The sequence below is a fragment of the Gasterosteus aculeatus genome, chromosome 5 (genome assembly GCF_964276395.1).
Source record: "Gasterosteus aculeatus chromosome 5, fGasAcu3.hap1.1, whole genome shotgun sequence".
Lineage (NCBI taxonomy): Eukaryota > Metazoa > Chordata > Actinopteri > Perciformes > Gasterosteidae > Gasterosteus > Gasterosteus aculeatus.
This window is the reverse complement of record NC_135692.1, coordinates 2,097,010-2,117,571: the sequence shown is the minus strand read 5'-3', so window position 1 is coordinate 2,117,571 and position 20,562 is coordinate 2,097,010. Positions and strand designations below refer to the sequence as shown.

At 41.1% G+C, this 20,562-nt stretch overlaps 62 non-coding genes across 62 annotated transcripts; all 62 read left to right on the top strand.

The window, feature by feature from the left end:
* The first annotated feature begins 167 nt into the window (after nt 1-167).
* Nucleotides 168-249, top strand: trnas-cga (transfer RNA serine (anticodon CGA)). The gene has a single exon. It is a non-coding gene; the product is annotated as a tRNA-Ser (tRNA).
* Nucleotides 250-502: 253 nt separating this feature from the next.
* On the top strand, nt 503-574 carry trnaa-cgc (transfer RNA alanine (anticodon CGC)). Its single transcript has one exon. It is a non-coding gene; the product is annotated as a tRNA-Ala (tRNA).
* Nucleotides 575-819: 245 nt separating this feature from the next.
* trnas-cga (transfer RNA serine (anticodon CGA)) lies at nt 820-901 on the top strand. Its single transcript has one exon. It is a non-coding gene; the product is annotated as a tRNA-Ser (tRNA).
* A 254-nt stretch (nt 902-1,155) lies between these two features.
* Nucleotides 1,156-1,227, top strand: trnaa-cgc (transfer RNA alanine (anticodon CGC)). Its single transcript has one exon. It is a non-coding gene; the product is annotated as a tRNA-Ala (tRNA).
* Nucleotides 1,228-1,472: 245 nt separating this feature from the next.
* Nucleotides 1,473-1,554, top strand: trnas-cga (transfer RNA serine (anticodon CGA)). Its single transcript has one exon. It is a non-coding gene; the product is annotated as a tRNA-Ser (tRNA).
* Nucleotides 1,555-1,808: 254 nt separating this feature from the next.
* On the top strand, nt 1,809-1,880 carry trnaa-ugc (transfer RNA alanine (anticodon UGC)). The gene has a single exon. It is a non-coding gene; the product is annotated as a tRNA-Ala (tRNA).
* A 245-nt stretch (nt 1,881-2,125) lies between these two features.
* trnas-uga (transfer RNA serine (anticodon UGA)) lies at nt 2,126-2,207 on the top strand. The gene has a single exon. It is a non-coding gene; the product is annotated as a tRNA-Ser (tRNA).
* Nucleotides 2,208-2,462: 255 nt separating this feature from the next.
* Nucleotides 2,463-2,534, top strand: trnaa-cgc (transfer RNA alanine (anticodon CGC)). The gene has a single exon. It is a non-coding gene; the product is annotated as a tRNA-Ala (tRNA).
* A 245-nt stretch (nt 2,535-2,779) lies between these two features.
* On the top strand, nt 2,780-2,861 carry trnas-uga (transfer RNA serine (anticodon UGA)). Its single transcript has one exon. It is a non-coding gene; the product is annotated as a tRNA-Ser (tRNA).
* A 255-nt stretch (nt 2,862-3,116) lies between these two features.
* trnaa-cgc (transfer RNA alanine (anticodon CGC)) lies at nt 3,117-3,188 on the top strand. Its single transcript has one exon. It is a non-coding gene; the product is annotated as a tRNA-Ala (tRNA).
* Nucleotides 3,189-3,432: 244 nt separating this feature from the next.
* trnas-uga (transfer RNA serine (anticodon UGA)) lies at nt 3,433-3,514 on the top strand. Its single transcript has one exon. It is a non-coding gene; the product is annotated as a tRNA-Ser (tRNA).
* Nucleotides 3,515-3,768: 254 nt separating this feature from the next.
* On the top strand, nt 3,769-3,840 carry trnaa-cgc (transfer RNA alanine (anticodon CGC)). The gene has a single exon. It is a non-coding gene; the product is annotated as a tRNA-Ala (tRNA).
* A 245-nt stretch (nt 3,841-4,085) lies between these two features.
* On the top strand, nt 4,086-4,167 carry trnas-uga (transfer RNA serine (anticodon UGA)). Its single transcript has one exon. It is a non-coding gene; the product is annotated as a tRNA-Ser (tRNA).
* A 254-nt stretch (nt 4,168-4,421) lies between these two features.
* trnaa-cgc (transfer RNA alanine (anticodon CGC)) lies at nt 4,422-4,493 on the top strand. The gene has a single exon. It is a non-coding gene; the product is annotated as a tRNA-Ala (tRNA).
* Nucleotides 4,494-4,738: 245 nt separating this feature from the next.
* On the top strand, nt 4,739-4,820 carry trnas-cga (transfer RNA serine (anticodon CGA)). Its single transcript has one exon. It is a non-coding gene; the product is annotated as a tRNA-Ser (tRNA).
* Nucleotides 4,821-5,074: 254 nt separating this feature from the next.
* trnaa-ugc (transfer RNA alanine (anticodon UGC)) lies at nt 5,075-5,146 on the top strand. The gene has a single exon. It is a non-coding gene; the product is annotated as a tRNA-Ala (tRNA).
* A 245-nt stretch (nt 5,147-5,391) lies between these two features.
* trnas-uga (transfer RNA serine (anticodon UGA)) lies at nt 5,392-5,473 on the top strand. Its single transcript has one exon. It is a non-coding gene; the product is annotated as a tRNA-Ser (tRNA).
* Nucleotides 5,474-5,727: 254 nt separating this feature from the next.
* trnaa-cgc (transfer RNA alanine (anticodon CGC)) lies at nt 5,728-5,799 on the top strand. The gene has a single exon. It is a non-coding gene; the product is annotated as a tRNA-Ala (tRNA).
* A 245-nt stretch (nt 5,800-6,044) lies between these two features.
* On the top strand, nt 6,045-6,126 carry trnas-uga (transfer RNA serine (anticodon UGA)). The gene has a single exon. It is a non-coding gene; the product is annotated as a tRNA-Ser (tRNA).
* Nucleotides 6,127-6,380: 254 nt separating this feature from the next.
* Nucleotides 6,381-6,452, top strand: trnaa-cgc (transfer RNA alanine (anticodon CGC)). Its single transcript has one exon. It is a non-coding gene; the product is annotated as a tRNA-Ala (tRNA).
* Nucleotides 6,453-6,697: 245 nt separating this feature from the next.
* Nucleotides 6,698-6,779, top strand: trnas-cga (transfer RNA serine (anticodon CGA)). Its single transcript has one exon. It is a non-coding gene; the product is annotated as a tRNA-Ser (tRNA).
* Nucleotides 6,780-7,033: 254 nt separating this feature from the next.
* Nucleotides 7,034-7,105, top strand: trnaa-ugc (transfer RNA alanine (anticodon UGC)). Its single transcript has one exon. It is a non-coding gene; the product is annotated as a tRNA-Ala (tRNA).
* Nucleotides 7,106-7,350: 245 nt separating this feature from the next.
* Nucleotides 7,351-7,432, top strand: trnas-uga (transfer RNA serine (anticodon UGA)). Its single transcript has one exon. It is a non-coding gene; the product is annotated as a tRNA-Ser (tRNA).
* Nucleotides 7,433-7,687: 255 nt separating this feature from the next.
* trnaa-cgc (transfer RNA alanine (anticodon CGC)) lies at nt 7,688-7,759 on the top strand. The gene has a single exon. It is a non-coding gene; the product is annotated as a tRNA-Ala (tRNA).
* A 245-nt stretch (nt 7,760-8,004) lies between these two features.
* Nucleotides 8,005-8,086, top strand: trnas-uga (transfer RNA serine (anticodon UGA)). Its single transcript has one exon. It is a non-coding gene; the product is annotated as a tRNA-Ser (tRNA).
* A 254-nt stretch (nt 8,087-8,340) lies between these two features.
* On the top strand, nt 8,341-8,412 carry trnaa-cgc (transfer RNA alanine (anticodon CGC)). The gene has a single exon. It is a non-coding gene; the product is annotated as a tRNA-Ala (tRNA).
* Nucleotides 8,413-8,657: 245 nt separating this feature from the next.
* Nucleotides 8,658-8,739, top strand: trnas-cga (transfer RNA serine (anticodon CGA)). The gene has a single exon. It is a non-coding gene; the product is annotated as a tRNA-Ser (tRNA).
* Nucleotides 8,740-8,993: 254 nt separating this feature from the next.
* trnaa-ugc (transfer RNA alanine (anticodon UGC)) lies at nt 8,994-9,065 on the top strand. Its single transcript has one exon. It is a non-coding gene; the product is annotated as a tRNA-Ala (tRNA).
* Nucleotides 9,066-9,310: 245 nt separating this feature from the next.
* Nucleotides 9,311-9,392, top strand: trnas-uga (transfer RNA serine (anticodon UGA)). The gene has a single exon. It is a non-coding gene; the product is annotated as a tRNA-Ser (tRNA).
* Nucleotides 9,393-9,647: 255 nt separating this feature from the next.
* trnaa-cgc (transfer RNA alanine (anticodon CGC)) lies at nt 9,648-9,719 on the top strand. The gene has a single exon. It is a non-coding gene; the product is annotated as a tRNA-Ala (tRNA).
* Nucleotides 9,720-9,964: 245 nt separating this feature from the next.
* trnas-uga (transfer RNA serine (anticodon UGA)) lies at nt 9,965-10,046 on the top strand. The gene has a single exon. It is a non-coding gene; the product is annotated as a tRNA-Ser (tRNA).
* Nucleotides 10,047-10,300: 254 nt separating this feature from the next.
* Nucleotides 10,301-10,372, top strand: trnaa-cgc (transfer RNA alanine (anticodon CGC)). Its single transcript has one exon. It is a non-coding gene; the product is annotated as a tRNA-Ala (tRNA).
* A 245-nt stretch (nt 10,373-10,617) lies between these two features.
* Nucleotides 10,618-10,699, top strand: trnas-uga (transfer RNA serine (anticodon UGA)). The gene has a single exon. It is a non-coding gene; the product is annotated as a tRNA-Ser (tRNA).
* A 254-nt stretch (nt 10,700-10,953) lies between these two features.
* trnaa-cgc (transfer RNA alanine (anticodon CGC)) lies at nt 10,954-11,025 on the top strand. The gene has a single exon. It is a non-coding gene; the product is annotated as a tRNA-Ala (tRNA).
* Nucleotides 11,026-11,270: 245 nt separating this feature from the next.
* On the top strand, nt 11,271-11,352 carry trnas-cga (transfer RNA serine (anticodon CGA)). The gene has a single exon. It is a non-coding gene; the product is annotated as a tRNA-Ser (tRNA).
* Nucleotides 11,353-11,606: 254 nt separating this feature from the next.
* Nucleotides 11,607-11,678, top strand: trnaa-ugc (transfer RNA alanine (anticodon UGC)). Its single transcript has one exon. It is a non-coding gene; the product is annotated as a tRNA-Ala (tRNA).
* Nucleotides 11,679-11,923: 245 nt separating this feature from the next.
* On the top strand, nt 11,924-12,005 carry trnas-uga (transfer RNA serine (anticodon UGA)). Its single transcript has one exon. It is a non-coding gene; the product is annotated as a tRNA-Ser (tRNA).
* Nucleotides 12,006-12,260: 255 nt separating this feature from the next.
* Nucleotides 12,261-12,332, top strand: trnaa-ugc (transfer RNA alanine (anticodon UGC)). Its single transcript has one exon. It is a non-coding gene; the product is annotated as a tRNA-Ala (tRNA).
* A 245-nt stretch (nt 12,333-12,577) lies between these two features.
* Nucleotides 12,578-12,659, top strand: trnas-cga (transfer RNA serine (anticodon CGA)). Its single transcript has one exon. It is a non-coding gene; the product is annotated as a tRNA-Ser (tRNA).
* A 255-nt stretch (nt 12,660-12,914) lies between these two features.
* On the top strand, nt 12,915-12,986 carry trnaa-ugc (transfer RNA alanine (anticodon UGC)). The gene has a single exon. It is a non-coding gene; the product is annotated as a tRNA-Ala (tRNA).
* Nucleotides 12,987-13,231: 245 nt separating this feature from the next.
* Nucleotides 13,232-13,313, top strand: trnas-cga (transfer RNA serine (anticodon CGA)). The gene has a single exon. It is a non-coding gene; the product is annotated as a tRNA-Ser (tRNA).
* Nucleotides 13,314-13,568: 255 nt separating this feature from the next.
* On the top strand, nt 13,569-13,640 carry trnaa-cgc (transfer RNA alanine (anticodon CGC)). Its single transcript has one exon. It is a non-coding gene; the product is annotated as a tRNA-Ala (tRNA).
* Nucleotides 13,641-13,885: 245 nt separating this feature from the next.
* trnas-cga (transfer RNA serine (anticodon CGA)) lies at nt 13,886-13,967 on the top strand. Its single transcript has one exon. It is a non-coding gene; the product is annotated as a tRNA-Ser (tRNA).
* A 254-nt stretch (nt 13,968-14,221) lies between these two features.
* trnaa-ugc (transfer RNA alanine (anticodon UGC)) lies at nt 14,222-14,293 on the top strand. The gene has a single exon. It is a non-coding gene; the product is annotated as a tRNA-Ala (tRNA).
* A 245-nt stretch (nt 14,294-14,538) lies between these two features.
* On the top strand, nt 14,539-14,620 carry trnas-uga (transfer RNA serine (anticodon UGA)). The gene has a single exon. It is a non-coding gene; the product is annotated as a tRNA-Ser (tRNA).
* Nucleotides 14,621-14,875: 255 nt separating this feature from the next.
* trnaa-ugc (transfer RNA alanine (anticodon UGC)) lies at nt 14,876-14,947 on the top strand. The gene has a single exon. It is a non-coding gene; the product is annotated as a tRNA-Ala (tRNA).
* Nucleotides 14,948-15,192: 245 nt separating this feature from the next.
* Nucleotides 15,193-15,274, top strand: trnas-cga (transfer RNA serine (anticodon CGA)). The gene has a single exon. It is a non-coding gene; the product is annotated as a tRNA-Ser (tRNA).
* A 255-nt stretch (nt 15,275-15,529) lies between these two features.
* Nucleotides 15,530-15,601, top strand: trnaa-ugc (transfer RNA alanine (anticodon UGC)). Its single transcript has one exon. It is a non-coding gene; the product is annotated as a tRNA-Ala (tRNA).
* Nucleotides 15,602-15,846: 245 nt separating this feature from the next.
* trnas-cga (transfer RNA serine (anticodon CGA)) lies at nt 15,847-15,928 on the top strand. Its single transcript has one exon. It is a non-coding gene; the product is annotated as a tRNA-Ser (tRNA).
* Nucleotides 15,929-16,183: 255 nt separating this feature from the next.
* trnaa-cgc (transfer RNA alanine (anticodon CGC)) lies at nt 16,184-16,255 on the top strand. Its single transcript has one exon. It is a non-coding gene; the product is annotated as a tRNA-Ala (tRNA).
* Nucleotides 16,256-16,500: 245 nt separating this feature from the next.
* Nucleotides 16,501-16,582, top strand: trnas-cga (transfer RNA serine (anticodon CGA)). Its single transcript has one exon. It is a non-coding gene; the product is annotated as a tRNA-Ser (tRNA).
* A 255-nt stretch (nt 16,583-16,837) lies between these two features.
* On the top strand, nt 16,838-16,909 carry trnaa-cgc (transfer RNA alanine (anticodon CGC)). The gene has a single exon. It is a non-coding gene; the product is annotated as a tRNA-Ala (tRNA).
* Nucleotides 16,910-17,154: 245 nt separating this feature from the next.
* On the top strand, nt 17,155-17,236 carry trnas-uga (transfer RNA serine (anticodon UGA)). The gene has a single exon. It is a non-coding gene; the product is annotated as a tRNA-Ser (tRNA).
* Nucleotides 17,237-17,491: 255 nt separating this feature from the next.
* trnaa-cgc (transfer RNA alanine (anticodon CGC)) lies at nt 17,492-17,563 on the top strand. Its single transcript has one exon. It is a non-coding gene; the product is annotated as a tRNA-Ala (tRNA).
* Nucleotides 17,564-17,808: 245 nt separating this feature from the next.
* On the top strand, nt 17,809-17,890 carry trnas-cga (transfer RNA serine (anticodon CGA)). Its single transcript has one exon. It is a non-coding gene; the product is annotated as a tRNA-Ser (tRNA).
* A 255-nt stretch (nt 17,891-18,145) lies between these two features.
* Nucleotides 18,146-18,217, top strand: trnaa-ugc (transfer RNA alanine (anticodon UGC)). The gene has a single exon. It is a non-coding gene; the product is annotated as a tRNA-Ala (tRNA).
* Nucleotides 18,218-18,462: 245 nt separating this feature from the next.
* trnas-uga (transfer RNA serine (anticodon UGA)) lies at nt 18,463-18,544 on the top strand. Its single transcript has one exon. It is a non-coding gene; the product is annotated as a tRNA-Ser (tRNA).
* A 563-nt stretch (nt 18,545-19,107) lies between these two features.
* trnas-cga (transfer RNA serine (anticodon CGA)) lies at nt 19,108-19,189 on the top strand. Its single transcript has one exon. It is a non-coding gene; the product is annotated as a tRNA-Ser (tRNA).
* Nucleotides 19,190-19,443: 254 nt separating this feature from the next.
* trnaa-ugc (transfer RNA alanine (anticodon UGC)) lies at nt 19,444-19,515 on the top strand. Its single transcript has one exon. It is a non-coding gene; the product is annotated as a tRNA-Ala (tRNA).
* A 245-nt stretch (nt 19,516-19,760) lies between these two features.
* trnas-uga (transfer RNA serine (anticodon UGA)) lies at nt 19,761-19,842 on the top strand. The gene has a single exon. It is a non-coding gene; the product is annotated as a tRNA-Ser (tRNA).
* Nucleotides 19,843-20,097: 255 nt separating this feature from the next.
* On the top strand, nt 20,098-20,169 carry trnaa-cgc (transfer RNA alanine (anticodon CGC)). Its single transcript has one exon. It is a non-coding gene; the product is annotated as a tRNA-Ala (tRNA).
* Nucleotides 20,170-20,414: 245 nt separating this feature from the next.
* On the top strand, nt 20,415-20,496 carry trnas-cga (transfer RNA serine (anticodon CGA)). Its single transcript has one exon. It is a non-coding gene; the product is annotated as a tRNA-Ser (tRNA).
* The last annotated feature ends 66 nt before the right edge of the window (nt 20,497-20,562 follow it).

The window sequence follows — 20,562 nt, the reverse complement described above, 5'->3', positions numbered from 1 at the left end:
TACTGTCCAACAAGGGAAAAAAAGCACCAACTATAATTTACCAGGTAAATACCACACCCTTACCTAATTATGTGTGTTCCAGAATTGTTCACATGGCAGTCTATATATCAGCCACTCAGCCAGTATCTGATATTCGTGAAAAGTCGTTTTTATTTTCAACATTGTGGGTTGTTGTGGCCGAGAGGTTAAGGCGATGGACTCGAAATCCATTGGTGTCTCCCCGCGCAGGTTCGAGTCCTGCCAGCAACGAAATTCACCTTAGAGCGCTCTGGTCCGAGCAAAGAGTCATTTTTTGAGTCATTTTGTGATCTCCATACGTTAAAGTCCAACTTTGAAAGTCCAAATTCCCAAGGATTTTTATTTAAAGTGATGCATTCAGTCTTCCCAAGTTGGCTTTCTGCCAGTCATAGTAGGTTTTCCCTTGGAAACGTCCCCATTCATTCTTCTTTTCTCACTTTTTCCTTTATATACGGAAAATAAAGCAATTTTTGCCAATTTTGCAGGGGATGTAGCTCAGTGGTAGAGCGCATGCTTCGCATGTATGAGGTCCTGGGTTCAATCCCCGGCATCTCCATTAGATATTATGCTGAAATTTAAAAGGTGTTTCTGCTAAGTTGTTGGGAAATCTGATGATATGAGGAGCCATCAAATGTACCGTCCAACAAGGGAAAAAAAGCACCAACTATAATTTACCAAGTAAATACCACATCCTTACCTAATTATGTGTGTTCCAGAATTGTTCACATGGCAGTCTATATATCAGCCACTCAGCCAGTATCTGATATTCGTGAAAAGTCGATTTTATTTTCAACATTGTGGGTTGTTGTGGCCGAGAGGTTAAGGCGATGGACTCGAAATCCATTGGGGTCTCCCCGCGCAGGTTCGAGTCCTGCCAGCAACGAAAATCACCTTAGAGCGCTCCGTTCCGAGCAAAGAGTAATTTTTGAGTAATTTTTTGATCTCCACACGTCAAAGTCCAGCTTTGAAAGTCCAAATTCCCAAGGATTTTTATTTAAAGTGATGCATTCAGTCTTCCCAAGTTGGCTTTCTGCCAGTCATAGTAGGTTTTCCCTTGGAAACGTCCCCATTCATTCTTCTTTTCTCACACTTTTTCCTTTATATACGGAAAATAAAGCAATTTTTGCCAATTTTGCAGGGGATGTAGCTCAGTGGTAGAGCGCATGCTTCGCATGTATGAGGTCCTGGGTTCAATCCCCGGCATCTCCATTAGATATTATGCTGAAATTTAAAAGGTGTTTCTGCTAAGTTGTTGGGAAATCTGATGATATGAGGAGCCATCAAATGTACCGTCCAACAAGGGAAAAAAAGCACCAACTATAATTTACCAAGTAAATACCACATCCTTACCTAATTATGTGTATTCCAGAATTGTTCACATGGCAGTCTATATATCAGCCACTTAGCCAGTATCTGATATTTGTGAAAAGTCGATTTTATTTTCAACATTGCGGGTTGTTGTGGCCGAGAGGTTAAGGCGATGGACTCGAAATCCATTGGGGTCTCCCCGCGCAGGTTCGAGTCCTGCCAGCAACGAAAACGACCTTAGAGCGCTCCGTTCCGAGCAAAGAGTAATTTTTGAGTCATTTTTTGATCTCCACACGTTAAAGTCCCACTTTGAAAGTCCAAATTCCCAAGGATTTTTATTTAAAGTGATGCATTCAGTCTTCCCAAGTTGGCTTTCTGCCAGTCATAGTAGGTTTTCGCTTGGAAACATCGGCATTCATTCTTTTTTTCTCACACTTCTTCCTTTATATACGGAAAACAAAGTAATTTTTGCCAATTTTGCAGGGGATGTAGCTCAGTGGTAGAGCGCATGCTTTGCATGTATGAGGTCCTGGGTTCAATCCCCAGCATCTCCATTAGATATTATGCTCAAAGTTAAAAGGTGTTTCTGCTAAGTTGTTGGGAAATCTCATGATATGAGGAGCCATCAAATGTACCGTCCAACAAGGGAAAAAAAGCACCAACTATAATTTACCAAGTAAATACCACACCCTTACCTAATTATGTGTGTTCCAGAATTGTTCACATGGCAGTCTACATATCAGCCACTTATCCAGTATCTGATATTTCCGAAAAGTTGATTTTATTTTCAACATTGTGGGTTGTTGTGGCCGAGAGGTTAAGGCGATGGACTTGAAATCCATTGGGGTCTCCCCGCGCAGGTTCGAGTCCTGCCAGCAACGAAAATAGCTTTAGAGCGCTCTGGTCCGAGCAAAGTGTCATTTTTTGAGTCATTTTGTGATCTCCATACGTTAAAGTCCCACTTTGAAAGTCCAAATTCCCAAGGATTTTTATTTAAAGTGATGCATTCAGTCTTCCCAAGTTGGCTTTCTGCCAGTCATAGTAGGTTTTCCCTTGTAAACGTCCCCATTCATTCTTCTTTTCTCACACTTTTTCCTTTATATACGGAAAATAAAGCAATTTTTGCCAATTTTGCAGGGGATGTAGCTCAGTGGTAGAGCGCATGCTTCGCATGTATGAGGTCCTGGGTTCAATCCCCAGCATCTCCATTAGATATTATGCTCAAAGTTAAAAGGTGTTTCTGCTAAGTTGTTGGGAAATCTCATGATATGAGGAGCCATCAAATGTACCGTCCAACAAGGGAAAAAAAGCACCAACTATAATTTACCAAGTAAATACCACACCCTTACCTAATTATGTGTGTTCCAGAATTGTTCACATGGCAGTCTACATATCAGCCACTTATCCAGTATCTGATATTTCCGAAAAGTTGATTTTATTTTCAACATTGTGGGTTGTTGTGGCCGAGAGGTTAAGGCGATGGACTTGAAATCCATTGGGGTCTCCCCGCGCAGGTTCGAGTCCTGCCAGCAACGAAAATAGCTTTAGAGCGCTCTGGTCCGAGCAAAGTGTCATTTTTTGAGTCATTTTGTGATCTCCATACGTTAAAGTCCCACTTTGAAAGTCCAAATTCCCAAGGATTTTTATTTAAAGTGATGCATTCAGTCTTCCCAAGTTGGCTTTCTGCCAGTCATAGTAGGTTTTCCCTTGTAAACGTCCCCATTCATTCTTCTTTTCTCACACTTTTTCCTTTATATACGGAAAATAAAGCAATTTTTGCCAATTTTGCAGGGGATGTAGCTCAGTGGTAGAGCGCATGCTTCGCATGTATGAGGTCCTGGGTTCAATCCCCAGCATCTCCATTAGATATTATGCTCAAAGTTAAAAGGTGTTTCTGCTAAGTTGTTGGGAAATCTCATGATATGAGGAGCCATCAAATGTACCGTCCAACAAGGGGAAAAAAGCACCAACTATAATTTACCAAGTAAATACCACACTCTTACCTAATTATGTGTGTTCCAGAATTGTTCACATGGCAGTCACATATCAGCCACTTATCCAGTATCTGATATTTCCGAAAAGTTGATTTTATTTTCAACATTGTGGGTTGTTGTGGCCGAGAGGTTAAGGCGATGGACTTGAAATCCATTGGGGTCTCCCCGCGCAGGTTCGAGTCCAGCCAGCAACGAAAATAGCTTTAGAGCGCTCTGGTCCAAGCAAAGAGTAATTTTTGAGTAATTTTTTGATCTCCACACGTCAAAGTCCAGCTTTGAAAGTCCAAATTCGCAAGGATTTTTATTTAAAGTGATGCATTCAGTCTTCCCAAGTTGGCTTTCTGCCAGTCATAGTAGGTTTTCCCTTGGAAACGTCCCCATTCATTCTTCTTTTCTCACACTTTTTCCTTTATATACGGAAAATAAAGCAATTTTTGCCAATTTTGCAGGGGATGTAGCTCAGTGGTAGAGCGCATGCTTCGCATGTATGAGGTCCTGGGTTCAATCCCCGGCATCTCCATTAGATATTATGCTGAAATTTAAAAGGTGTTTCTGCTAAGTTGTTGGGAAATCTGATGATATGAGGAGCCATCAAATGTACCGTCCAACAAGGGAAAAAAAGCACCAACTATAATTTACCAAGTAAATACCACACTCTTACCTAATTATGTGTGTTCCAGAATTGTTCACATGGCAGTCTACATATCAGCCACTTATCCAGTATCTGATATTTCCAAAAAGTTGATTTTATTTTCAACATTGTGGGTTGTTGTGGCCGAGAGGTTAAGGCGATGGACTTGAAATCCATTGGGGTCTCCCCGCGCAGGTTCGAGTCCAGCCAGCAACGAAAATAGCTTTAGAGCGCTCTGGTCCAAGCAAAGAGTAATTTTTGAGTAATTTTTTGATCTCCACACGTCAAAGTCCAGCTTTGAAAGTCCAAATTCGCAAGGATTTTTATTTAAAGTGATGCATTCAGTCTTCCCAAGTTGGCTTTCTGCCAGTCATAGTAGGTTTTCCCTTGGAAACGTCCCCATTCATTCTTCTTTTCTCACACTTTTTCCTTTATATACGGAAAATAAAGCAATTTTTGCCAATTTTGCAGGGGATGTAGCTCAGTGGTAGAGCGCATGCTTCGCATGTATGAGGTCCTGGGTTCAATCCCCGGCATCTCCATTAGATATTATGCTGAAATTTAAAAGGTGTTTCTGCTAAGTTGTTGGGAAATCTGATGATATGAGGAGCCATCAAATGTACCGTCCAACAAGGGAAAAAAAGCACCAACTATAATTTACCAAGTAAATACCACATCCTTACCTAATTATGTGTGTTCCAGAATTGTTCACATGGCAGTCTATATATCAGCCACTTAGCCAGTATCTGATATTTCCGAAAAGTCAATTTTATTTTCAACATTGAGGGTTGTTGTGGCCGAGAGGTTAAGGCGATGGACTCGAAATCCATTGGGGTCTCCCCGCGCAGGTTCGAGTCCTGCCAGCAACGAAAATCACCTTAGAGCGCTCTGGTCCGAGCAAAGAGTAATTTGTGAGTCATTTTTTGATCTCCACACGTCAAAGTCCAACTTTGAAAGTCCAAATTCCCAAGGATTTTTATTTAAAGTGATGCATTCAGTCTTCCCAAGTTGGCTTTCTGCCAGTCATAGTAGGTTTTTGCTTGGAAACATCGGCATTCATTCTTTTTTTCTCACACTTCTTCCTTTATATACGGAAAACAAAGTAATTTTTGCCAATTTTGCAGGGGATGTAGCTCAGTGGTAGAGCGCATGCTTTGCATGTATGAGGTCCTGGGTTCAATCCCCAGCATCTCCATTAGATATTATGCTCAAATTGAAAAGGTGTTTCTGCTAAGTTGTTGGGAAATCTCCTGATATGAGGAGCCATCAAATGTACCGTCCAACAAGGGGAAAAAAGCACCAACTATAATTTACCAAGTAAATACCACACTCTTACCTAATTATGTGTGTTCCAGAATTGTTCACATGGCAGTCTACATATCAGCCACTTATCCAGTATCTGATATTTCCGAAAAGTTGATTTTATTTTCAACATTGTGGGTTGTTGTGGCCGAGAGGTTAAGGCGATGGACTTGAAATCCATTGGGGTCTCCCCGCGCAGGTTCGAGTCCAGCCAGCAACGAAAATAGCTTTAGAGCGCTCTGGTCCAAGCAAAGAGTAATTTTTGAGTAATTTTTTGATCTCCACACGTCAAAGTCCAGCTTTGAAAGTCCAAATTCGCAAGGATTTTTATTTAAAGTGATGCATTCAGTCTTCCCAAGTTGGCTTTCTGCCAGTCATAGTAGGTTTTCCCTTGGAAACGTCCCCATTCATTCTTCTTTTCTCACACTTTTTCCTTTATATACGGAAAATAAAGCAATTTTTGCCAATTTTGCAGGGGATGTAGCTCAGTGGTAGAGCGCATGCTTCGCATGTATGAGGTCCTGGGTTCAATCCCCGGCATCTCCATTAGATATTATGCTGAAATTTAAAAGGTGTTTCTGCTAAGTTGTTGGGAAATCTGATGATATGAGGAGCCATCAAATGTACCGTCCAACAAGGGAAAAAAAGCACCAACTATAATTTACCAAGTAAATACCACACTCTTACCTAATTATGTGTGTTCCAGAATTGTTCACATGGCAGTCTACATATCAGCCACTTATCCAGTATCTGATATTTCCAAAAAGTTGATTTTATTTTCAACGTTGTGGGTTGTTGTGGCCGAGAGGTTAAGGCGATGGACTTGAAATCCATTGGGGTCTCCCCGCGCAGGTTCGAGTCCAGCCAGCAACGAAAATAGCTTTAGAGCGCTCTGGTCCAAGCAAAGAGTAATTTTTGAGTAATTTTTTGATCTCCACACGTCAAAGTCCAGCTTTGAAAGTCCAAATTCGCAAGGATTTTTATTTAAAGTGATGCATTCAGTCTTCCCAAGTTGGCTTTCTGCCAGTCATAGTAGGTTTTCCCTTGGAAACGTCCCCATTCATTCTTCTTTTCTCACACTTTTTCCTTTATATACGGAAAATAAAGCAATTTTTGCCAATTTTGCAGGGGATGTAGCTCAGTGGTAGAGCGCATGCTTCGCATGTATGAGGTCCTGGGTTCAATCCCCGGCATCTCCATTAGATATTATGCTGAAATTTAAAAGGTGTTTCTGCTAAGTTGTTGGGAAATCTGATGATATGAGGAGCCATCAAATGTACCGTCCAACAAGGGAAAAAAAGCACCAACTATAATTTACCAAGTAAATACCACATCCTTACCTAATTATGTGTGTTCCAGAATTGTTCACATGGCAGTCTATATATCAGCCACTTAGCCAGTATCTGATATTTCCGAAAAGTCAATTTTATTTTCAACATTGAGGGTTGTTGTGGCCGAGAGGTTAAGGCGATGGACTCGAAATCCATTGGGGTCTCCCCGCGCAGGTTCGAGTCCTGCCAGCAACGAAAATCACCTTAGAGCGCTCTGGTCCGAGCAAAGAGTAATTTGTGAGTCATTTTTTGATCTCCACACGTCAAAGTCCAACTTTGAAAGTCCAAATTCCCAAGGATTTTTATTTAAAGTGATGCATTCAGTCTTCCCAAGTTGGCTTTCTGCCAGTCATAGTAGGTTTTTGCTTGGAAACATCGGCATTCATTCTTTTTTTCTCACACTTCTTCCTTTATATACGGAAAACAAAGTAATTTTTGCCAATTTTGCAGGGGATGTAGCTCAGTGGTAGAGCGCATGCTTTGCATGTATGAGGTCCTGGGTTCAATCCCCAGCATCTCCATTAGATATTATGCTCAAATTGAAAAGGTGTTTCTGCTAAGTTGTTGGGAAATCTCCTGATATGAGGAGCCATCAAATGTACCGTCCAACAAGGGAAAAAAAGCACCAACTATAATTTACCAAGTAAATACCACACTCTTACCTAATTATGTGTGTTCCAGAATTGTTCACATGGCAGTCTACATATCAGCCACTTATCCAGTATCTGATATTTCCGAAAAGTTGATTTTATTTTCAACATTGTGGGTTGTTGTGGCCGAGAGGTTAAGGCGATGGACTTGAAATCCATTGGGGTCTCCCCGCGCAGGTTCGAGTCCTGCCAGCAACGAAAATAGCTTTAGAGCGCTCTGGTCCGAGCAAAGAGTCATTTTTTGAGTCATTTTGTGATCTCCATACGTTAAAGTCCCACTTTGAAAGTCCAAATTCCCAAGGATTTTTATTTAAAGTGACGCATTCAGTCTTCCCAAGTTGGCTTTCTGCCAGTCATAGTAGGTTTTCCCTTGTAAACGTCCCCATTCATTCTTCTTTTCTCACACTTTTTCCTTTATATACGGAAAATAAAGCAATTTTTGCCAATTTTGCAGGGGATGTAGCTCAGTGGTAGAGCGCATGCTTCGCATGTATGAGGTCCTGGGTTCAATCCCCAGCATCTCCATTAGATATTATGCTCAAAGTTAAAAGGTGTTTCTGCTAAGTTGTTGGGAAATCTCATGATATGAGGAGCCATCAAATGTACCGTCCAACAAGGGGAAAAAAGCACCAACTATAATTTACCAAGTAAATACCACACTCTTACCTAATTATGTGTGTTCCAGAATTGTTCACATGGCAGTCTACATATCAGCCACTTATCCAGTATCTGATATTTCCGAAAAGTTGATTTTATTTTCAACATTGTGGGTTGTTGTGGCCGAGAGGTTAAGGCGATGGACTTGAAATCCATTGGGGTCTCCCCGCGCAGGTTCGAGTCCAGCCAGCAACGAAAATAGCTTTAGAGCGCTCTGGTCCAAGCAAAGAGTAATTTTTGAGTAATTTTTTGATCTCCACACGTCAAAGTCCAGCTTTGAAAGTCCAAATTCGCAAGGATTTTTATTTAAAGTGATGCATTCAGTCTTCCCAAGTTGGCTTTCTGCCAGTCATAGTAGGTTTTCCCTTGGAAACGTCCCCATTCATTCTTCTTTTCTCACACTTTTTCCTTTATATACGGAAAATAAAGCAATTTTTGCCAATTTTGCAGGGGATGTAGCTCAGTGGTAGAGCGCATGCTTCGCATGTATGAGGTCCTGGGTTCAATCCCCGGCATCTCCATTAGATATTATGCTGAAATTTAAAAGGTGTTTCTGCTAAGTTGTTGGGAAATCTGATGATATGAGGAGCCATCAAATGTACCGTCCAACAAGGGAAAAAAAGCACCAACTATAATTTACCAAGTAAATACCACATCCTTACCTAATTATGTGTGTTCCAGAATTGTTCACATGGCAGTCTATATATCAGCCACTTAGCCAGTATCTGATATTTCCGAAAAGTCAATTTTATTTTCAACATTGAGGGTTGTTGTGGCCGAGAGGTTAAGGCGATGGACTCGAAATCCATTGGGGTCTCCCCGCGCAGGTTCGAGTCCTGCCAGCAACGAAAATCACCTTAGAGCGCTCTGGTCCGAGCAAAGAGTAATTTGTGAGTCATTTTTTGATCTCCACACGTCAAAGTCCAACTTTGAAAGTCCAAATTCCCAAGGATTTTTATTTAAAGTGATGCATTCAGTCTTCCCAAGTTGGCTTTCTGCCAGTCATAGTAGGTTTTTGCTTGGAAACATCGGCATTCATTCTTTTTTTCTCACACTTCTTCCTTTATATACGGAAAACAAAGTAATTTTTGCCAATTTTGCAGGGGATGTAGCTCAGTGGTAGAGCGCATGCTTTGCATGTATGAGGTCCTGGGTTCAATCCCCAGCATCTCCATTAGATATTATGCTCAAATTGAAAAGGTGTTTCTGCTAAGTTGTTGGGAAATCTCCTGATATGAGGAGCCATCAAATGTACCGTCCAACAAGGGAAAAAAAGCACCAACTATAATTTACCAAGTAAATACCACACTCTTACCTAATTATGTGTGTTCCAGAATTGTTCACATGGCAGTCTACATATCAGCCACTTATCCAGTATCTGATATTTCCGAAAAGTTGATTTTATTTTCAACATTGTGGGTTGTTGTGGCCGAGAGGTTAAGGCGATGGACTTGAAATCCATTGGGGTCTCCCCGCGCAGGTTCGAGTCCTGCCAGCAACGAAAATAGCTTTAGAGCGCTCTGGTCCGAGCAAAGAGTCATTTTTTGAGTCATTTTGTGATCTCCATACGTTAAAGTCCCACTTTGAAAGTCCAAATTCCCAAGGATTTTTATTTAAAGTGACGCATTCAGTCTTCCCAAGTTGGCTTTCTGCCAGTCATAGTAGGTTTTCCCTTGTAAACGTCCCCATTCATTCTTCTTTTCTCACACTTTTTCCTTTATATACGGAAAATAAAGCAATTTTTGCCAATTTTGCAGGGGATGTAGCTCAGTGGTAGAGCGCATGCTTCGCATGTATGAGGTCCTGGGTTCAATCCCCAGCATCTCCATTAGATATTATGCTCAAAGTTAAAAGGTGTTTCTGCTAAGTTGTTGGGAAATCTCATGATATGAGGAGCCATCAAATGTACCGTCCAACAAGGGGAAAAAAGCACCAACTATAATTTACCAAGTAAATACCACACTCTTACCTAATTATGTGTGTTCCAGAATTGTTCACATGGCAGTCTACATATCAGCCACTTATCCAGTATCTGATATTTCCGAAAAGTTGATTTTATTTTCAACATTGTGGGTTGTTGTGGCCGAGAGGTTAAGGCGATGGACTTGAAATCCATTGGGGTCTCCCCGCGCAGGTTCGAGTCCAGCCAGCAACGAAAATAGCTTTAGAGCGCTCTGGTCCAAGCAAAGAGTAATTTTTGAGTAATTTTTTGATCTCCACACGTCAAAGTCCAGCTTTGAAAGTCCAAATTCGCAAGGATTTTTATTTAAAGTGATGCATTCAGTCTTCCCAAGTTGGCTTTCTGCCAGTCATAGTAGGTTTTCCCTTGGAAACGTCCCCATTCATTCTTCTTTTCTCACACTTTTTCCTTTATATACGGAAAATAAAGCAATTTTTGCCAATTTTGCAGGGGATGTAGCTCAGTGGTAGAGCGCATGCTTCGCATGTATGAGGTCCTGGGTTCAATCCCCGGCATCTCCATTAGATATTATGCTGAAATTTAAAAGGTGTTTCTGCTAAGTTGTTGGGAAATCTGATGATATGAGGAGCCATCAAATGTACCGTCCAACAAGGGAAAAAAAGCACCAACTATAATTTACCAAGTAAATACCACACTCTTACCTAATTATGTGTGTTCCAGAATTGTTCACATGGCAGTCTACATATCAGCCACTTATCCAGTATCTGATATTTCCAAAAAGTTGATTTTATTTTCAACGTTGTGGGTTGTTGTGGCCGAGAGGTTAAGGCGATGGACTTGAAATCCATTGGGGTCTCCCCGCGCAGGTTCGAGTCCAGCCAGCAACGAAAATAGCTTTAGAGCGCTCTGGTCCAAGCAAAGAGTAATTTTTGAGTAATTTTTTGATCTCCACACGTCAAAGTCCAGCTTTGAAAGTCCAAATTCGCAAGGATTTTTATTTAAAGTGATGCATTCAGTCTTCCCAAGTTGGCTTTCTGCCAGTCATAGTAGGTTTTCCCTTGGAAACGTCCCCATTCATTCTTCTTTTCTCACACTTTTTCCTTTATATACGGAAAATAAAGCAATTTTTGCCAATTTTGCAGGGGATGTAGCTCAGTGGTAGAGCGCATGCTTCGCATGTATGAGGTCCTGGGTTCAATCCCCGGCATCTCCATTAGATATTATGCTGAAATTTAAAAGGTGTTTCTGCTAAGTTGTTGGGAAATCTGATGATATGAGGAGCCATCAAATGTACCGTCCAACAAGGGAAAAAAAGCACCAACTATAATTTACCAAGTAAATACCACATCCTTACCTAATTATGTGTGTTCCAGAATTGTTCACATGGCAGTCTATATATCAGCCACTTAGCCAGTATCTGATATTTCCGAAAAGTCAATTTTATTTTCAACATTGAGGGTTGTTGTGGCCGAGAGGTTAAGGCGATGGACTCGAAATCCATTGGGGTCTCCCCGCGCAGGTTCGAGTCCTGCCAGCAACGAAAATCACCTTAGAGCGCTCTGGTCCGAGCAAAGAGTAATTTGTGAGTCATTTTTTGATCTCCACACGTCAAAGTCCAACTTTGAAAGTCCAAATTCCCAAGGATTTTTATTTAAAGTGATGCATTCAGTCTTCCCAAGTTGGCTTTCTGCCAGTCATAGTAGGTTTTTGCTTGGAAACATCGGCATTCATTCTTTTTTTCTCACACTTCTTCCTTTATATACGGAAAACAAAGTAATTTTTGCCAATTTTGCAGGGGATGTAGCTCAGTGGTAGAGCGCATGCTTTGCATGTATGAGGTCCTGGGTTCAATCCCCAGCATCTCCATTAGATATTATGCTCAAATTGAAAAGGTGTTTCTGCTAAGTTGTTGGGAAATCTCCTGATATGAGGAGCCATCAAATGTACCGTCCAACAAGGGAAAAAAAGCACCAACTATAATTTACCAAGTAAATACCACACTCTTACCTAATTATGTGTGTTCCAGAATTGTTCACATGGCAGTCTACATATCAGCCACTTATCCAGTATCTGATATTTCCGAAAAGTTGATTTTATTTTCAACATTGTGGGTTGTTGTGGCCGAGAGGTTAAGGCGATGGACTTGAAATCCATTGGGGTCTCCCCGCGCAGGTTCGAGTCCTGCCAGCAACGAAAATAGCTTTAGAGCGCTCTGGTCCGAGCAAAGAGTCATTTTTTGAGTCATTTTGTGATCTCCATACGTTAAAGTCCCACTTTGAAAGTCCAAATTCCCAAGGATTTTTATTTAAAGTGACGCATTCAGTCTTCCCAAGTTGGCTTTCTGCCAGTCATAGTAGGTTTTCCCTTGGAAACGTCCCCATTCATTCTTCTTTTCTCACACTTTTTCTTTTATATACGGAAAATAAAGCAATTTTTGCAAATTTTGCAGGGGATGTAGCTCAGTGGTAGAGCGCATGCTTTGCATGTATGAGGTCCTGGGTTCAATCCCCAGCATCTCCATTAGATATTATGCTCAAATTGAAAAGGTGTTTCTGCTAAGTTGTTGGGAAATCTCATGATATGAGGAGCCATCAAATGTACCGTCCAACAAGGGAAAAAAAGCACCAACTATAATTTACCAAGTAAATACCACATCCTTACCTAATTATGTGTGTTCCAGAATTGTTCACATGGCAGTCTATATATCAGCCACTTAGCCAGTATCTGATATTTGTGAAAAGTCGATTTTATTTTCAACATTGTGGGTTGTTGTGGCCGAGAGGTTAAGGCGATGGACTCGAAATCCATTGGGGTCTCCCCGCGCAGGTTCGAGTCCTGCCAGCAACGAAATTCACCTTAGAGCGCTTTGGTCCGAGCAAAGAGTCATTTTTTGAGTCATTTTGTGATCTCCATACGTTAAAGTCCAACTTTGAAAGTCCAAATTCCCAAGGATTTTTATTTAAAGTGACGCATTCAGTCTTCCCAAGTTGGTTTTCTGCAAGTCATAGTAGGTTTTCCCTTGGAAACGTCCCCATTCATTCTTCTTTTCTCACACTTTTTCCTTTATATACGGAAAATAAAGCAATTTTTGCCTATTTTGCAGGGGATGTAGCTCAGTAGTAGAGCTTATGCTTTGCATGTATGAGGTCCTGGGTTCAATCCCCAGCATCTCCATTAGATATTAGGCTGAAATTTAAAAGGTGTTTCTGCTAAGTTGTTGGGAAATCTCATGATATGAGGAGCCATCAAATGTACCGTCCAACAAGGGAAAAAAAGCACCAACTATAATTTACCAAGTAAATACCACATCCTTACCTAATTATGTGTGTTCCAGAATTGTTCACATGGCAGTCTATATATCAGCCACTCAGCCAGTATCTGATATTCGTGAAAAGTCGATTTTATTTTCAACATTGTGGGTTGTTGTGGCCGAGAGGTTAAGGCGATGGACTCGAAATCCATTGGGGTCTCCCCGCGCAGGTTCGAGTCCTGCCAGCAACGAAATTCACCTTAGAGCGCTCTGGTCCGAGCAAAGAGTCATTTTTTGAGTCATTTTGTGATCTCCATACGTTAAAGTCCAACTTTGAAAGTCCAAATTCCCAAGGATTTTTATTTAAAGTGATGCATTCAGTCTTCCCAAGTTGGCTTTCTGCCAGTCATAGTAGGTTTTCCCTTGGAAACGTCCCCATTCATTCTTCTTTTCTCACACTTTTTCCTTTATATACGGAAAATAAAGCAATTTTTGCCAATTTTGCAGGGGATGTAGCTCAGTGGTAGAGCGCATGCTTCGCATGTATGAGGTCCTGGGTTCAATCCCCGGCATCTCCATTAGATATTATGCTGAAATTTAAAAGGTGTTTCTGCTAAGTTGTTGGGAAATCTGATGATATGAGGAGCCATCAAATGTACCGTCCAACAAGGGAAAAAAAGCACCAACTATAATTTACCAAGTAAATACCACATCCTTACCTAATTATGTGTGTTCCAGAATTGTTCACATGGCAGTCTATATATCAGCCACTTAGCCAGTATCTGATATTTCCGAAAAGTCAATTTTATTTTCAACATTGAGGGTTGTTGTGGCCGAGAGGTTAAGGCGATGGACTCGAAATCCATTGGGGTCTCCCCGCGCAGGTTCGAGTCCTGCCAGCAACGAAAATCACCTTAGAGCGCTCTGGTCCGAGCAAAGAGTAATTTGTGAGTCATTTTTTGATCTCCACACGTCAAAGTCCAACTTTGAAAGTCCAAATTCCCAAGGATTTTTATTTAAAGTGATGCATTCAGTCTTCCCAAGTTGGCTTTCTGCCAGTCATAGTAGGTTTTTGCTTGGAAACATCGGCATTCATTCTTTTTTTCTCACACTTCTTCCTTTATATACGGAAAACAAAGTAATTTTTGCCAATTTTGCAGGGGATGTAGCTCAGTGGTAGAGCGCATGCTTTGCATGTATGAGGTCCTGGGTTCAATCCCCAGCATCTCCATTAGATATTATGCTCAAATTGAAAAGGTGTTTCTGCTAAGTTGTTGGGAAATCTCCTGATATGAGGAGCCATCAAATGTACCGTCCAACAAGGGAAAAAAAGCACCAACTATAATTTACCAAGTAAATACCACACTCTTACCTAATTATGTGTGTTCCAGAATTGTTCACATGGCAGTCTACATATCAGCCACTTATCCAGTATCTGATATTTCCGAAAAGTTGATTTTATTTTCAACATTGTGGGTTGTTGTGGCCGAGAGGTTAAGGCGATGGACTTGAAATCCATTGGGGTCTCCCCGCGCAGGTTCGAGTCCTGCCAGCAACGAAAATAGCTTTAGAGCGCTCTGGTCCGAGCAAAGAGTCATTTTTTGAGTCATTTTGTGATCTCCATACGTTAAAGTCCCACTTTGAAAGTCCAAATTCCCAAGGATTTTTATTTAAAGTGACGCATTCAGTCTTCCCAAGTTGGCTTTCTGCCAGTCATAGTAGGTTTTCCCTTGGAAACGTCCCCATTCATTCTTCTTTTCTCACACTTTTTCTTTTATATACGGAAAATAAAGCAATTTTTGCAAATTTTGCAGGGGATGTAGCTCAGTGGTAGAGCGCATGCTTTGCATGTATGAGGTCCTGGGTTCAATCCCCAGCATCTCCATTAGATATTATGCTCAAATTGAAAAGGTGTTTCTGCTAAGTTGTTGGGAAATCTCATGATATGAGGAGCCATCAAATGTACCGTCCAACAAGGGAAAAAAAGCACCAACTATAATTTACCAAGTAAATACCACATCCTTACCTAATTATGTGTGTTCCAGAATTGTTCACATGGCAGTCTATATATCAGCCACTTAGCCAGTATCTGATATTTGTGAAAAGTCGATTTTATTTTCAACATTGTGGGTTGTTGTGGCCGAGAGGTTAAGGCGATGGACTCGAAATCCATTGGGGTCTCCCCGCGCAGGTTCGAGTCCTGCCAGCAACGAAATTCACCTTAGAGCGCTTTGGTCCGAGCAAAGAGTCATTTTTTGAGTCATTTTGTGATCTCCATACGTTAAAGTCCAACTTTGAAAGTCCAAATTCCCAAGGATTTTTATTTAAAGTGACGCATTCAGTCTTCCCAAGTTGGTTTTCTGCAAGTCATAGTAGGTTTTCCCTTGGAAACGTCCCCATTCATTCTTCTTTTCTCACACTTTTTCCTTTATATACGGAAAATAAAGCAATTTTTGCCTATTTTGCAGGGGATGTAGCTCAGTAGTAGAGCTTATGCTTTGCATGTATGAGGTCCTGGGTTCAATCCCCAGCATCTCCATTAGATATTATGCTGAAATTTAAAAGGTGTTTCTGCTAAGTTGTTGGGAAATCTCATGATATGAGGAGCCATCAAATGTACCGTCCAACAAGGGAAAAAAAGCACCAACTATAATTTACCAAGTAAATACCACATCCTTACCTAATTATGTGTGTTCCAGAATTGTTCACATGGCAGTCTATATATCAGCCACTCAGCCAGTATCTGATATTCGTGAAAAGTCGATTTTATTTTCAACATTGTGGGTTGTTGTGGCCGAGAGGTTAAGGCGATGGACGCGAAATCCATTGGGGTCTCCCCGCGCAGGTTCGAGTCCTGCCAGCAACGAAATTCACCTTAGAGCGCTCTGGTCCGAGCAAAGAGTCATTTTTTGAGTCATTTTGTGATCTCCATACGTTAAAGTCCAACTTTGAAAGTCCAAATTCCCAAGGATTTTTATTTAAAGTGATGCATTCAGTCTTCCCAAGTTGGCTTTCTGCCAGTCATAGTAGGTTTTCCCTTGGAAACGTCCCCATTCATTCTTCTTTTCTCACACTTTTTCCTTTATATACGGAAAATAAAGCAATTTTTGCCAATTTTGCAGGGGATGTAGCTCAGTGGTAGAGCGCATGCTTCGCATGTATGAGGTCCTGGGTTCAATCCCCGGCATCTCCATTAGATATTATGCTGAAATTTAAAAGGTGTTTCTGCTAAGTTGTTGGGAAATCTGATGATATGAGGAGCCATCAAATGTACCGTCCAACAAGGGAAAAAAAGCACCAACTATAATTTACCAAGTAAATACCACATCCTTACCTAATTATGTGTGTTCCAGAATTGTTCACATGGCAGTCTATATATCAGCCACTTAGCCAGTATCTGATATTTGTGAAAAGTCGATTTTACTTTCAAGATTGTGGGTTGTTGTGGCCGAGAGGTTAAGGCGATGGACTCGAAATCCATTGGGGTCTCCCCGCGCAGGTTCGAGTCCTGCCAGCAACGAAATTCACCTTAGAGCGCTCTGGTCCGAGCAAAGAGTCATTTTTTGAGTCATTTTGTGATCTCCATACGTTAAAGTCCAACTTTGAAAGTCCAAATTCCCAAGGATTTTTATTTAAAGTGATGCATTCAGTCTTCCCATGTTGGCTTTCTGCCAGTCATAGTAGGTTTTCCCTTGGAAACGTCCCCATTCATTCTTCTTTTCTCACACTTTTTCTTTTATATACGGAAAATAAAGCAATTTTTGCCAATTTTGCAGGGGATGTAGCTCAGTGGTAGAGCGCATGCTTCGCATGTATGAGGTTCTGGGTTCAATCCCCGGCATCTCCATTAGATATTATGCTGAAATTTAAAAGGTGTTTCTGCTAAGTTGTTGGGAAATCTGATGATATGAGGAGCCATCAAATGTACCGTCCAACAAGGGAAAAAAAGCACCAACTATAATTTACCAAGTAAATACCACATCCTTACCTAATTATGTGTGTTCCAGAATTGTTCACATGGCAGTCTATATATCAGCCACTTAGCCAGTATCTGATATTTGTGAAAAGTCGATTTTATTTTCAAGATTGTGGGTTGTTGTGGCCGAGAGGTTAAGGCGATGGACTTGAAATCCATGGGGGTCTCCCCGCGCAGGTTCGAGTCCTGCCAGCAACAAAAATAGCTTTAGAGCGCTCTGGTCCGAGCAAAGAGTCATTTTTTGAGTCATTTTGTGATCTCCATACGTTAAAGTCCCACTTTGAAAGTCCAAATTCCCAAGGATTTTTATTTAAAGTGACGCATTCAGTCTTCCCAAGTTGGCTTTCTGCCAGTCATAGTAGGTTTTCGCTTGGAAACATCGGCATTCATTCTTTTTTTCTCACACTTCTTCCTTTATATACGGAAAACAAAGTAATTTTTGCCAATTTTGCAGGGGATGTAGCTCAGTGGTAGAGCGCATGCTTCGCATGTATGAGGTCCTGGGTTCAATCCCCAGCATCTCCATTAGATATTATGCTCAAATTTAAAAGGTGTTTCTGCTAAGTTGTTGGGAAATCTCCTGATATGAGGAGCCATCAAATGTACTGTCCAACAAGGGAAAAAAAGCACCAACTATAATTTACAAAGTAAATACCACATCCTTACCTAATTATGTGTGTTCCAGAATTGTTCACATGGCAGTCTATATATCAGCCACTTAGCCAGTATCTGATATTTGTGAAAAGTCGATTTTATTTTCAACATTGTGGGTTGTTGTGGCCGAGAGGTTAAGGCGATGGACTCGAAATCCATTGGGGTCTCCCCGCGCAGGTTCGAGTCCTGCCAGCAACGAAAATCACCTTAGAGCGCTCCGTTCCGAGCAAAGAGTAATTTTTGAGTAATTTTTTGATCTCCACACGTTAAAGTCCCACTTTGAAAGTCCAAATTCCCAAGGATTTTTATTTAAAGTGACGCATTCAGTCTTCCCAAGTTGGCTTTCTGCCAGTCATAGTAGGTTTTCGCTTGGAAACGTCCCCATTCATTCTTTTTTTTTTCACACTTTTTCCTTTATATACGGAAAACAAAGTAATTTTTGGCAATTTTGCAGGGGATGTAGCTCAGTGGTAGAGCGCATGCTTTGCATGTATGAGGTCCTGGGTTCAATCCCCAGCATCTCCATTAGATATTATGCTCAAAGTTAAAAGGTGTTTCTGCTAAGTTGTTGGGAAATCTCATGATATGAGGAGCCATCAAATGTACCGTCCAACAAGGGAAAAAAAGCACCAACTATAATTTACCAAGTAAATACCACACCCTTACCTAATTATGTGTGTTCCAGAATTGTTCACATGGCAGTCTACACATAAGCCACTTAGCCAGTATCTGATATTTGCGAAAAGTCGATTTTATTTTCAACATTGTGGGTTGTTGTGGCCGAGAGGTTAAGGCGATGGACTTGAAATCCATTGGGGTCTCCCCGCGCAGGTTCGAGTCCTGCCAGCAACGAAAATAGCTTTAGAGCGCTCTGGTCCAAGCAAAGAGTCATTTTTTGAGTCATTTTTTGATCTCCATACGTTAAAGTCCAACTTTGAAAGTCCAAATTCCCTTGGATTTTTATTTAAAGTGATGCATTCAGTCTTCCCAAGTTGGCTTTCTGCCAGTCATAGTAGGTTTTCCCTTGGAAACGTCCCCATTCATTCTTCTTTTCTCACACTTTTTCCTTTATATACGGAAAATAAAGCAATTTTTGCCAATTTTGCAGGGGATGTAGCTCAGTGGTAGAGCGCATGTATGAGGTCCTGGGTTCAATCCCCGGCATCTCCATTAGATATTATGCTGAAATTTAAAAGGTGTTTCTGCTAAGTTGTTGGGAAATCTGATGATATGAGGAGCCATCAAATGTACCGTCCAACAAGGGAAAAAAAGCACCAACCATAATTTACCAAGTAAATACCACATCCTTACCTAATTATGTGTGTTCCAGAATTGTTCACATGGCAGTCTATATATCAGCCACTTAGCCAGTATCTGATATTTGTGAAAAGTCGATTTTATTTTCAACATTGTGGGTTGTTGTGGCCGAGAGGTTAAGGCGATGGACTCGAAATCCATTGGGGTCTCCCCGCGCAGGTTCGAGTCCTGCCAGCAACGAAAATCACCTTAGAGCGCTCCGTTCTGAGCAAAGAGTAATTTTTGAGTCATTTTTTGATCTCCACACGTCAAAGTCCAACTTTGAAAGTCCAAATTCCCAAGGATTTTTATTTAAAGTGATGCATTCAGTCTTCCCAAGTTGGCTTTCTGCCAGTCATAGTAGGTTTTCGCTTGGAAACATCGGCATTCATTCTTTTTTTCTCATACTTCTTCCTTTATATACGGAAAACAAAGTAATTTTTGCCAATTTTGCAGGGGATGTAGCTCAGTGGTAGAGCGCATGCTTTGCATGTATGAGGTCCTGGGTTCAATCCCCAGCATCTCCATTAGATATTATGCTCAAAGTTAAAAGGTGTTTCTGCTAAGTTGTTGGGAAATCTCATGATATGAGGAGCCATCAAATGTACTGTCCAACAAGGGAAAAAAGGCACCAACTATAATTTACCAAGTAAATACCACACCCTTACCTAATTATGTGTGTTCCAGAATTGTTCACATGGCAGTCTACATATCAGCCACTTATCCAGTATTTGATATTTCCGAAAAGTTGATTTTAATTTCAACATTGTGGGTTGTTGTGGCCGAGAGGTTAAGGCGATGGACTTGAAATCCATTGGGGTCTCCCCGCGCAGTTTCGAGTCCTGCCAGCAACGAAAATAGCTTTAGAGCGCTCTGGTCCGAGCAAAGAGTCATTTTTTGAGTCATTTTGTGATCTCCATACGTTAAAGTCCCACTTTGAAAGTCCAAATTCCCAAGGATTTTTATTTAAAGTGACGCATTCAGTCTTCCCAAGTTGGCTTTCTGCCAGTCATAGTAGGTTTTCCCTTGGAAACGTCCCCATTCATTCTTCTTTTCTCACACTTTTTCCTTTATATACGGAAAACAAAGTAATTTTTGCCAATTTTGCAGGGGATGTAGCTCAGTGGTAGAGCGCATGCTTCGCATGTATGAGGTCCTGGGTTCAATCCCCGGCATCTCCATTAGATATTATGCTGAAATTTAAAAGGTGTTTCTGCTAAGTTGTTGGGAAATCTGATGATATGAGGAGCCATCAAATGTACCGTCCAACAAGGGAAAAAAAGCACCAACTATAATTTACCAAGTAAATACCACATCCTTACCTAATTATGTGTGTTCCAGAATTGTTCACATGGCAGTCTATATATCAGCCACTTAGCCAGTATCTGATATTTGTGAAAAGTCGATTTTATTTTCAAGATTGTGGGTTGTTGTGGCCGAGAGGTTAAGGCGATGGACTCGAAATCCATTGGGGTCTCCCCGCGCAGGTTCGAGTCCTGCCAGCAACGAAATTCACCTTAGAGCGCTCTGGTCCGAGCAAAGAGTCATTTTTTGAGTCATTTTGTGATCTCCAT